This window comes from Nasonia vitripennis, chromosome 2 (assembly GCF_009193385.2).
Source record: "Nasonia vitripennis strain AsymCx chromosome 2, Nvit_psr_1.1, whole genome shotgun sequence".
NCBI classification, from domain to species: Eukaryota; Metazoa; Arthropoda; class Insecta; order Hymenoptera; family Pteromalidae; genus Nasonia; species Nasonia vitripennis.
Genome location: NC_045758.1, coordinates 9,944,224 through 9,956,289, shown reverse-complemented (window position 1 = coordinate 9,956,289; position 12,066 = coordinate 9,944,224). Strand labels below are relative to the sequence as shown.

At 47.2% G+C, this 12,066-nt stretch overlaps 1 protein-coding gene across 2 annotated transcripts in view; it reads right to left on the bottom strand.

The window, feature by feature from the left end:
- The window catches only part of LOC100123879 (matrix metalloproteinase-24), a 151,696-nt gene that overhangs the window by 67,657 nt on the left and 71,973 nt on the right, over window positions 1-12,066 (bottom strand). The gene's annotated exons all lie outside the window — the stretch shown is intronic.

The following is a 12,066-nucleotide window of genomic DNA, read 5'->3' as shown; positions in this document are numbered from 1 at the left end:
AGCAATTTCTCGCTGAAGGGTTTTATAAATATTCATCGGAAAGTTATAATATCGCTGGAGGAAATTTTGAGCACTAAACGTAGCTAATTTCATCATTCGACCAAGTTCGATCTTTCTCTCTAACTATATTACACATCGATTTTTCTCTCATCGCGACGACGCGAAGATGATTCGGAATTTAATTTTCCCTCTCGCACTATTGCGAGGGTGATTGCGCCGCGTGAGCGAAATTAAAATTTTCCCACGCGATAGTATAGAGTGTCGCGTTTATTGCACGTCGAATTTTGAAAGTAGCGGCTAAACGCGCGAGCGTCAAGTTTCGCTCCCCCTCGCGCTCGAGTTGAATAATACAGAACTTCATTTATTCCGGCTGTTTACTCGGCGAAGTGTAAAACAAGCGGTTTTGTTTGCTCTACCCTCCGGTTGGCATTCAGTGAACTCGCCCTGGAGTGCGGTTATACGACGGGCTAATATAGGTCAGCGCATTTGTTTTGAAGAGCCGCTACTATAAATTAATACATGATGCTCGCTCTCGGATATCGAATCGAAATATCCATCCGATGAACTTTCGGATATGCGTCGATACACACTGCGTATGATAACGTTGCACAATATAAACTCTGAAAAAATTATACGAGCGAAGTTGCGGAGAGTCCACCTGCGAATAATAATCGTAACGTAGCGTCGCTACTACACACACTGCGACTAATTGCGAGTTTCCTCGCGTGTGCGATCTGTTCGGCTTTGTCGCTACCTACCTACTTCGCTGCTGCGCAGAGAGAGAGAGAGAGAGAGAGAGAGAGGCACATCCGTATACACGCCTACCCCGAGTCGAAGTGGACTAGAGTAGAGAGAGAGATAGAGAGAGGAAGGGACTATCCACCCGCATATTCGCGCGTGAATAAACAGGACACGTACGGCATAACTTTGTTTTTCGCGCTGGCTACCGAGGCAGAGTGAGAGGCAAATTACTCGAGATTCCGCGGCGGTGAAATACAGTTTTTAATTACAAGCGCTCCCCGCGCTCTCGCGTAAAGCTTTTTGTTGATGCGTACACTGTATGCACGCGTGCATGAACGGGCTGCTAGGAAGGACTGGATTAAAATATTTGTCTTTGCCCCGTGCACGCGTGTCTCTGATGAAGCAAGGAATTAAGCGCGCGTGAAAAGAAATTTAGTCGTATGTAAAGTGTGAAAAATATCCCGCGCCAAAGTGGAGTTATCCGATGCTTGATTCGAAAGCGATTCGCGTAGCTTGATTGCGCGAATCGTTTTACCAAAGGAAAAAGGATACCGTTTGATGTTGATCGATTGAGCTTTTAATCGTTTAACTGGTTATTCGAGAACACATACGCACAGCGATTGAAGTGAAAAAGCTTCACACGCCGTAGTTCCGAAAATTCCCACATACGCTCGGGCCCATATTCGGCTTGTAAAAAAAGAGAGATAAAAGGGGAGCAAGGCTACGATCCAGCAATTTAGCAGCTGTAGTTGAGCAAACATCTCTTGACTGCACTCATCGAGCTCGCGCGCGCACACACTCGGCGTCCTCCCACTGTTGTTGCTGGAGCGTTTAGCAAAGATAGGTATTTATCGCATTGCTGCGCCGTTTATCGCGGTTCGCCTTTCCAGCCGCGCGTCAGCTCTGTATGAATAAGAAAGGAAAATATTGCAACGCTTGGCTCCATTTTTTTCTTCCATTTTTCATCGCGCGCTACGGAGTTAAACGAGTTCCGCTGCATACGAATGCAATTCGCACAAGGTCTGTATACAAAATTCAACGGTGTAATAACCAAATTCATCACACGTACACATGACCGACGTAACGAGCGTATGCGTCGTCTCTGCTGTCTCCGTAAATAAGTACAATAAAAACAATAATCTCTCCTCGGCGAGATCCCGTTGAACAAGAGCGATAACACGAGCTCGGCGAAAGGTAACCGGCGAGAAAATGGATTCGCGCAATTTCGGCCCGGTGATATCCCTGGCGTGGCTTCATTGTTGTGTGTGGCGCTGCACTCGCGCGAGGGCAAAGTGTATGACTGATTGTTCACAGCGACAGCGCTTGCCCTTTGTTGTATGACCGGCGCGCTTTTCAGCCGCGAGATTTATACATAGCTCGTTTCGGCGGGGCTTTGTCATATATAATTGCCGGAGACGTTTAATGCCGCGCGTATAGAGATTTCTACGAGCGTCGGCGCATCAGAGACGTTATAACGGATGCGTAATTGTAATTATTCGATGACCTCGAAAAAGAGAAGCTATCTGGGCATGTATAGCTGAAATCCTCGGGAGCCCCATCGATTCTCCGGCTGGCGCCCAACCCAGCCATGCATACATGCATGCGGCGGTGGCGGCGGGGGCTGTGCAGATGCGAGCACCAGCAGCTTAGTATGCGAGGAGCGTATAGGTATATAGTGTGTGGGTGTGTATACGCAAATTGCAGGATAGCGCAGCCCTTGCCACCAGCGGCAGACTCAAAGGAAAGTGCGCGACGAGAGACACAGCCAGCAGCGGAAGCGCAGGTGTGTCGCGGCCGCGTGGAGAATCCTTTTTAACGCTGCTTGCGCGCACTGCACCAATGTACAACGCACGAGCGTCGCTGCAGAGGGAATCGATGAATTTTCAGCAAATATTTGGAGGAGCTATCGTGTATACGCACGATTCTCGCCTCGGCGCAGTTCGCTTGAATTCCCGTCGCTCGGCTGGTTATGGAATCCGCGCAACGCTACTGTGCGTAATCGCGTTACACGGGAGAGCTGTGTAGCGATTCGAGAAATGGCGATAATGTTCTCTCGCTGCGCCTCTCTCTTTCCCAACTAATTTGGTTATGAAGAAGCGCGCGACGTAAGAGGAGAAGAAGAAGGAGAAGAAGAAGAATAAGATCGCAGGGCCGAGACAGTCGCTACGCGCTCTGTAAAGCGAGATTAATTAAAGTGACGTTTAATCCGCAGAGCTCGAACTCGAGACCGCTCGTGCCTCCCCTACACGCCACTGGCCGAGAGAGAGAGAGAGAGAGAGAGAGAGACGCGGATGCTCTGACGCGTCGGAGGACGGGAGAGAGAAACTCGAGTGGAGTAGACTCTATACTCGTAATGGAGAATTGGCTGTATACCAGCGCGCGCGAGAGAGTGACTTTGGGGTCAGCCGATGTTTCTTTTCCATTAAAACGGAAATTGCTGGTTTCGTGTATACGTAACGCGCTCGGCATAAGGGACTTGATCCTTCGTATAACGTTAGCGAATTTATCTGAAAATACACACCCGCGCACTCCAATTATTCCCTCTCGTATAAGCAACAGTCTTCGCTTTGTTAAAAAATGAATGTCGATCGCCTCTTGTGGATGACACATAAATATGCGCGCGCACAATGCGCGTTTTTGGCTCTCGCGCAAACAAATCCCGCAGCGACACAATGGCTCAGAGCTATGAAAGGACCAAGCGACGGGCCAAGAAGAACGGGTTGAGTCACAGACAAGAGGGCTTTTGTTTTAAAGCCAGGCTGCAGCAGAGTGAGAGATCGAGACACACACGCGGCTGACAATGCCTGCCAATCAAGCTGCGATCGAACCGGATATCTGCCCGAGGCAGCGCGTCATGTATGCACCGTACGTGCTCTCTACACTCCACGTCGCCAAGCTTCACGCGAAGGACCACCGCCGAGCTTGGCTCCAGCTGCGTCGATGGCTTAATTGTCGAAACAATGGGCAATCACATCGAGCGAGCTGATCTGACGGCTTCTCTCTCGGCGGGTCCATCGCGTGTGACGTGTTTTATCCGAGGCAAGTGCTCGTCGTCGGTTTCTTTTTTCTGGGTCAGAGCTCAAACTTTCATTGTTCCCCCCGCTGCGATCGAACATCCCTGTTAACTTCATTAAGCTCCCGAGCAATGCGTTTGGGTCGACTAACGAAGGGCCTGCTTATGTATTGCTGATAATTACACCCGGATAAAACTGGACCTGTATGTAGGTCGTGCAGAGTGCGGGCCGTGTGTGTAATTGATGCTTGAAACTATGGTTTGCGTGTTAGACGCTCGAGAGAGGCAGAAGAGATAACTTTGCGTGTAGGCAGTAATCAATGATTAATGCGCCGTATACACCGCTGCTTCATAATTCAGAAATGTCTTCGCCTGCGATGCTACGGCTATTCGACAGTCGTTCGTAGCTTGAAAGATGCACGCGACAAAGTGTCTCGTTGCCTAGAAGTGTACGAATTTTTCACGAAGTACGGGCCGCAATTGTTTTTTACGAATGAACGCAAGATCGACGCGTAACTGTAACAATAGAATCAAACGACTTTACTCCAGATATAAAGGGGGGAAAGGGTGAAAAAAGTCGCGACAACGAGAGCAAACTTTTCTATCCACACAGATGCCGTTCGAATCCAGGGAGAATACCCCCTCGCGCATATCCCCGAAGACTCAGGCTCTTTCTTTTCAATTCATAAACATTTGCTATTTTCTTTTCTTCCGGCAGAGTAAAGCCACCGAAGTGAGAGAGAAAGAGATAAAGAAGTGGCTCTCGATAATTATCCGGGGGAAATCTCGACTTGCGCAAGCTCTTAATTGCCGCTAACCGTAACACGACGTGCTTGCGGCTATACTCATCCGAAGCTATCGTCTTTCCTCCTCTATCGAAGGTTATACATAATTATTTCGATTTTAATTCGACGAAAGTTTTTGCAAAGTAGCTTATTGCAGTGAAATACACTTTGCTCTCTCTCTCTCTCTCTCTCTCTCTCTCTCTCTCTCTCTCTCTCTCTCTCTCTCTCTCTCTCTCTTTCTCTCCCCGCACAACTGCACCGAATAATCGCCCACCAGCTACACAGTACAGCGCGTAACTCGAAGCGTGTAATCATGCGCCTCTCCCTCTCTTCCAGAAGACGAGAAGCCGATATAATCTTTCGACTTGAGTTAGCGATTCTCGCAGCAGCGCGTCGCTGCTCTGTCATTAAGCCCGTGTCAGAGCGAGAGCAGAGCGGAGCAGCTCGTTTGAGCACAGGAGAACGTAGTTATACGCCGGTCGCGAACTATAACTCCGATCGAGTCAGCGCTTCGACCTCGAAATTTCGTTGTTGATAATGCGCTCTATTGTGCAGCAGCAGCAGTGAGAGCTGCCGTGCGCTATATGCGCAGAGCGACGAGAGAGAGAGAGAGAGAGAGAGAGAGAGAGAGAGAGGAACATACAGTTTAGACAAGGGGCAGATGGGATATAGGGTGTAAGCGCTAAGTCGGCCATTGTCGGAAAGGAATTTCCCGTCGAGTGGGCAATGCGCATTGATATTTCGAGAGAGCTCGAGATGAGGCACTGAAACTATACCAACATCGGACGGACGTTGATGAGTTTAACAGTGATGAGATGATGTAGAAGGATTGTAAACTCGAGATTTTTCTCAACGCAGCTTCTTTTCGCTCGATCGTGTCCTATATTTATTCGAGAGATTCAACAGCTGTTAAAGCTCGGTCTATACACACGCGACACCTAGATTACAAAGCGCCGCGATATTAGCGCGAATCGACCGCACAGAGCTTGCTCGCCACAAACACGCCATTGTATATCTTTCGCACAAAGCTGGAGCGTCGTCTCATCTCGCGCGTGGCATAGTGTGCCATTTATAGGCGTCTGCAGTGCCAATAACGCTGGACAATACAACGGGAAAAAAAAGCTTCGGGACGATAAAGCTCTACCGCCGTGTCTAGCTTTTGATACTCCAGTTAAACAGATGTACAGCTTCAATTAAGATATTCCGATGGCTCTGGCGGAGAGTCGAAACGTTTCGGATTGCTAATGCTGGTTAAACAAGAGCCGAAACCCGAAGTAATGCGATGCGCGAATGATACTTTCTAATTACTTCGGGATCGCATTTGCGGTGCGTTTGATCCGTCTATGCTATTCGCGCTGTGGAATAGTTCGCACGATCAGCGGCCAAATTTTCGGCTACAGAACAGTTCCAGCTGCGCACACATCATCCATTAATTTAGTTGTATCGAAAGCTCGGATAGATTGTATCAGTAGCATAAAGCGACGAGAGAGAGAGAGAGAGAGAGAGAGAGAGAGAGAGAGAGAGAGAGAGAGAGACGCCCACCAGCTTCAATTCCAGGAGATTAGAGTCGCAGGATGTCGAAAAACAAACCGAGTATGCAGTAATTAGAGACGCGCTAATTTTCAATCTGAGCTTTCGTCCTCCCCGTCGTCGTCGTATAATTAAAACGAAATGTCCGACCTACACCTCGACCTCGAATGTACTCCCAATTCTCGCGACTGAAAAACCATCTCTCGCTTATAATTAGAGGAACATTCTCGTACGATCGATTCTTCTCGAGTCGCGGCCGCTAATGAATCTCCTTATTACAGAGCTGCCAGACCTTATACCCAACCTACTTTGCGCTCCGAGGATGTAATCGCTTTTAAGCTCCCGATCGACGTCGCAAGTTGAGGAAAAAAAAAGAAGAGGGTAAAAACCCGATAACGTAATAACGCGCTCGCGATTACTCGCTCTCGTCGGGCTTTTATTTTCTTCTACATGCTCTCTCGAATACTCGTGTAGAGCTCGCGGACTTGCAAATCGCCGGCGCAAGCCCTCGTAAATTAAGGGTTTTACCGGGGAGAGAGAGAGAGAGAGAGAGAGAGAGAGAGAGAGAGAGAGAGAGAGAGAGAGAGAGAGAGTTTGCAGCAGCGCCAACTTTGAATAATGCGTCTAGTATATGGTAGTTCGCTCTTTTCTCGGGCCACTACTCGCACTGCGTGTGTGAATGTGTGTTTGGCTTTTCATCCGACTTTATTATTTCGCGTTTATTATGTCAGGCCAATTTTAGGAATAAACAAATTCGTGTACAGGAGGCTTCTATTTGTAAGGATATCGAAAGCTTTTTTTTTGTCCGTATCTTATAAGCGCGGCTTGTTTGAATATCAGAAGAGCTGAGAAACGCGACGAGGAAATTTACATAACATCCTTTACCGATAAATTTTCCGGCTGTATAAATCGTGCCTCGGATCCGCCGTTTTATGTGTACAGCGGAAAATATAAGGGAAAACGAAGTTTCGAAACGCGCGTGCGCGCGGGCTTTAATAGTTTCATACTGGCAGGCGACGAGAGGAAGCGGAAAACTGCTCGAAAGGATTCTGCGAGCTAGGCAATATTTGCGCACCTACGGGAGGAAGCAATACGAAATCAGCAAAAATCTTTCGCTTCGGAGAGAGAAAGCGAACTGCGACGAGTAATTCGAATTCTCGACTGTTGACGGCTGGAAAGTGTCGATGTCGTGTGCAGTTACGTTTTTGTTACTCTGTCGATAACTATCGAGCGATTCAAAAAGCTAATCTTGTCTTTTTCGCTTTCAAGAATAAATCAACGTATAAATGTACGTAGGACGCAGATCGAAGGTCGTCGAGGACCACTTCGGAATTGATTCGTTTTTTCGCAGTGTACAGAGGATGACGGTTTACCCGCGAAGCGAGGCGCGGAAGCTGTTAAGCAAACGGAAGCTGCTCTGTACAGCGGCAGAGCGACAAGTGGAAGGGGCAGGAAAAAACGCGGCAAAGTGTACCGGAGATTAAGGGGGAAAAGAGCCAGTCTTCGAGTCTCGATCTCGACGAGGAAAAAAAACAATTTTAGATAGGCGCTACGTTGTCCGATTGAACGACGCCTTTTAACGTGTGTAAATCCATCCAAAAAATAATAAAAAAGTTGCCGAATTTTCTGCCATTCCCGAGAGATCGAATGAAACTATCCATCGCATTATTTCGGCGAACGAAATCCACCCACACAGCGAGAGAGATTTTCATTTCATACCACTCAAATTACACAAGCGCTGCACAAATCAAGTAGGATTTCGTTCTAATTGGAATGAAATTTCAACTGATAACGCTGCAGACTTTCGGTTTTAATTGCGTTGCTCGCTTGTGCGAATGCGCCAGCTTATGCAATTACAAAGTTACAGCTCGCTCGCGAGAAATTTCGTAGCTAATAAACTTTTGGGATGTATAGAAAGTTATTTAAAAGTTGGAAAATACCGTCGCGCGCGCGTGAATGGACGATTACGAGCGAGTGCGAAAGGCTGTATAATATACCGTATAACAGCTCCCGTTATTATATATCGGCTATTCGTCGGCGACGCGGCGATTATCCGCGAATCGACAAAACTCGCTCGGCACAATTAATGGCTCGACGTAATGAATCATTCATTATCGCTGTTAATATGTATGATATTATCGAGTGATTGCTTCGCCAGGAGCGAATGTAATTATACACGCGCATCGGGAGTAAAACGCGCTCGCCAAATAATGTCGCGAACTTTGTACCGGATGATTGGACTGTTTCCCGCACGCCCGCCTGTCATTTATTGTTTCAATTCGCGCAGCCAAAGCATCGCGATGGTGTGGAAACCGATGCGTATAAAAAGACGGAGAGAGAAAAAAGAATCGGGCTAAGAGTCAGCAGTCTGTGACCTTTTTATTTTAGAAAGAAGTGGCGCTCCCCGGTGTAAGATAAATGAGGGCTCGAGTATAACTAGCGGTGGAAGTGAGAGAAAAAAAGAAGGGGAACAAGGGCAAGTGCACTTAAAGTACTCCCGGCAAAATGTATATAAAGGATAATTTTATTTGTCCGGTATAATTGCCCGAGGACAGCTCGCGCGACGCGCGACGCTGACTATATGTATATATCTACTGCGCGCTAGCTGCATCTCCAAGTTTTATGTTTGCCGAGTACGAAGTTTCGCCAGTTTTCGCCCAAGCTCTCCATGTCATCTTTCGAATCGTTTCTGAACTTCGTTTACTCCCTTGCGGCTCTTGAAAGTAACCGGGCTCTTAATGGAGCCCTGATGTACTCTATCCTCCTCTCCTCACTTCTTTTATTTTCTCCCTGGACTTCTTTTTGAGTTTTCAACTCTCGCGGTGCAGCTAGGGTGAGGCTGTACGAGTATAGTTTTGATGTAAGCGTATACGCTCTCGTTTTAATTTTCCAGCTTATACAGCGTATAACGAATGTTTCTTTAAAAATTCAGCAAAATTCGCGAAAAGAAATACTAGGCTTTTTTCCGTGTGAATTAATTGCGAGCCATCGCGCATATTACGTTACATACGAACCGTAGCCGAAAAGGAACGCGATGATATTCTCGAGTGAAAAAGCGCATGTGTGCAAAAAAGGCATCAGCGGCACTGCACAGCCGCTACCCTATTTTTTCTTTTTTTCATCTTTTCGACCGCTACTCGGGGGCTTCCTGCGCTCGCTATGTATATGCACTCGAGCGGCAGGCTTTCGTCGAGGCGTCGCCGCAGAAAGAGCCGCGTTCGCGCACTTTGCACGCGAGATATTTCCAGAGAATCCTGCGCGCACTACTCTCTGACCTCTTGAGCACGAATGTGTCAAAGAGGATGTTTTTTTTCTGTCTTTCAGAGAGAGAGAGAGAGAGAGAGAGAGAGAGAGAGAGAGAGAGAGAGAGAGAGAGAGAGAGGAGTTTTAGTTTCTTATCTCTTTCTTTTTTGATTTACCTCCCCTTAGTTTAATGAAATCTTTATTTTTTCAACATTTCACTTCCACGCGTACAAATAAGAGCGTCTATTCAACCGTCGTAAAACAAAGGGAGGAACGAGTGTTAATCGGTGAAAATTTCCGCACTCGCACGACGCCTGAAAATAAGGAAAAACCTCCCGCAGTACATGCAATTTTCCGGAGACATCTCGCGTCCCTCCCTCTCTCTCTCTCTCTCTCTCTCTCTCTCTCTCTCTCTCTCTCTCTCTCTCTCTACCCCTCACATATACCCACACACAAGTGCTTCATTTCAAGCCAGCGAAATTAGCTCGTCCGGCACGACTCCCGCCCTCGCCCACTCAATTTCTTGCCAACAAAAGGGGTGGTTTTCTCGCGTCTCGTCCTCCTTTTCACCCACCAGCGGCTGTATTGCCGGCGCAGCAATGTTTTACCAGAGCCACGTTTTCGGGGACTATTCCGCGTCGCGCGAATTTGCATTCTCGCGCTACCGCCGCCGAAAAAAGGAAGAGCGCGAGCGCTACTTTTGATTCGAGCACCGGAAAGGATTGCACTCGGCGCGTTTACAGCGGCCCTCGAAAAAAAAAGCGCCGAGCTCGCTGTTTGCGAATTTTCCTCGCTGCCGCGCGCCGACGGGATAGTGATTTGGATGCTATTGTGCGAGCTGCTTTTTTCCTCTGTTGCTCTGCAGCAGAGTGTGAACCGCCGACGTGCTAATTAGATTTCGCTCGCGCTGAAGTGAGGATCGCTTTTTTTCGAAAGGGAGATCGCTTGCTTTTTTCATTTTTCCGTTTGGAAATTAGTCTCGGAATTGCGGTATCAGAGCTGCGCGCGAAAATTTGATTGCCGCTCGTCGGGAAATGCGAATGTAGGGATTGAACACTTGATGCGCGCTTGAATATGTATAGCGCGTGGGCGTGTGGAGCGTTGCCGCGAGGTACTTGGAATATTATAAATATCTCTCTTAGCCTTCTTTTGATTTTGCTGCGTCTGCACTTTTGCTGAATGAAATTATCAAAGTTTAGCGGAAGGAAGTTACCGCGCGCTATCAAAGTTCCTGCGTCGCTGCTCCTCTTTAATGTATTTAAATTTCATGGCTGCGCGTAATGGCTTATAATGTAAAGTTTGGATGGATTTTATTACCTTAACTTTAAGTGCTTTTGTTAATTCGCACCTGTAAAGTATCGCGATTCGATTTTCGCTATACCCGTAAATACTTTGATTTTTCAATGACAAGTCTGCGGAGTTAATGTTTTTAAAGCATACAAGAGCAAGAAAATTATTATGGATTTGTAAGAGTGTGAAATTTGAATGAAGTAGACAGCGCCATCTTTATTCAAGCCTGACTCTTCGCGTCGCGCTTCGCTCGTAGTATTCCTAACTGACCGACCGCACAAGAGTGTCCCTATCAATAAAGAAGCGTGCCTGGGTAAACACCGCTATTATCGACGTTGGCGATTTGAATAAAAAATACAATTAAGATGAAATGAATCATCGATTTTCGAATGTCAAAAGCATTATAGTCAGTTTAGTCAATTTTACTTTGACGTTATCTTCATAGTGACATCTAAAATGCGTTATTTGTAACTTGAATAAACAATGCCCCCTTCCAGCCGCAACAAAATTGCAATGCTAATTTCCTCTAACATAAAATTAATAACAGACGACCAAAGAACTCGGCGTCTTGAGTTTATCATCGTCCCGACGACAATAGCCACTCTCCGTCGAGCAAAAGAAATCGTTATCTTTATCCGCCGCCTAAAGCCGAGCTCTCGCGGGGCATTAGCCACTAAAAGCAAACAAAAGGCACAGAACCGCGGCGCTCACGCGACGGATATAAAAAAAGCTCCATTAACTGGTCTCGGCGCCTATGAAAAAGCAGCCTATAAAAGTCACGTCGGGCTTTTCGCCACACTGCGCGCGGGAAACTCTATATACCTGTATATAATAATACGCGCGCTTGCCGCAGTTTCTTATCTGCGACAGCTGGCGCTCGAAAATTCCGGCCAATCGGCGGGAAATTCATCCGCCGCAGAGAGGACAAAAACGCGCTCTCTCGTGGAGCTGTAACGTATATTTTAATTTCGCGCAACGCAGCGGCAAAAAATAGCTGCGCGCCGGACCCGCAAGAGCGTAAGTGTACGTGTTGGATTGTCGACGCGCAATGAAACTTTATAGGGGCGGAACATTTTTCGTATACGGTAGGAGAACTGGTTTGAAAATTTCGAAAAGTTTCTCTTTGTAGATTTAAATGACTCTGATGATTGTTTATTCGGCGGAAAAACGAAGAAGTATAGCGGAAAACAGGGCCAAATGCAAATTACGAAAGCGTCTTCGATGCGACACGTTCTTTCGCGACCTGAAAGAAAGGCCAATACGCGGAAGAAAGAGCAGAGAGAAAGGGGAAGGGAAAAAAGCGGACGATAAAGAAAAATATAAGAAACCGATCGAAGTCGGCGGCGCTACTGCTGCCGCTGGAAGGTAGTCAAAGCCTTCGAACAAGGGGCATTGTTCCCCGGGGTATTTCGTTATTAGGAGACGGAGAGAAGGAGAAAAGGCGGCTCGCGAGAAAGGAAGTCG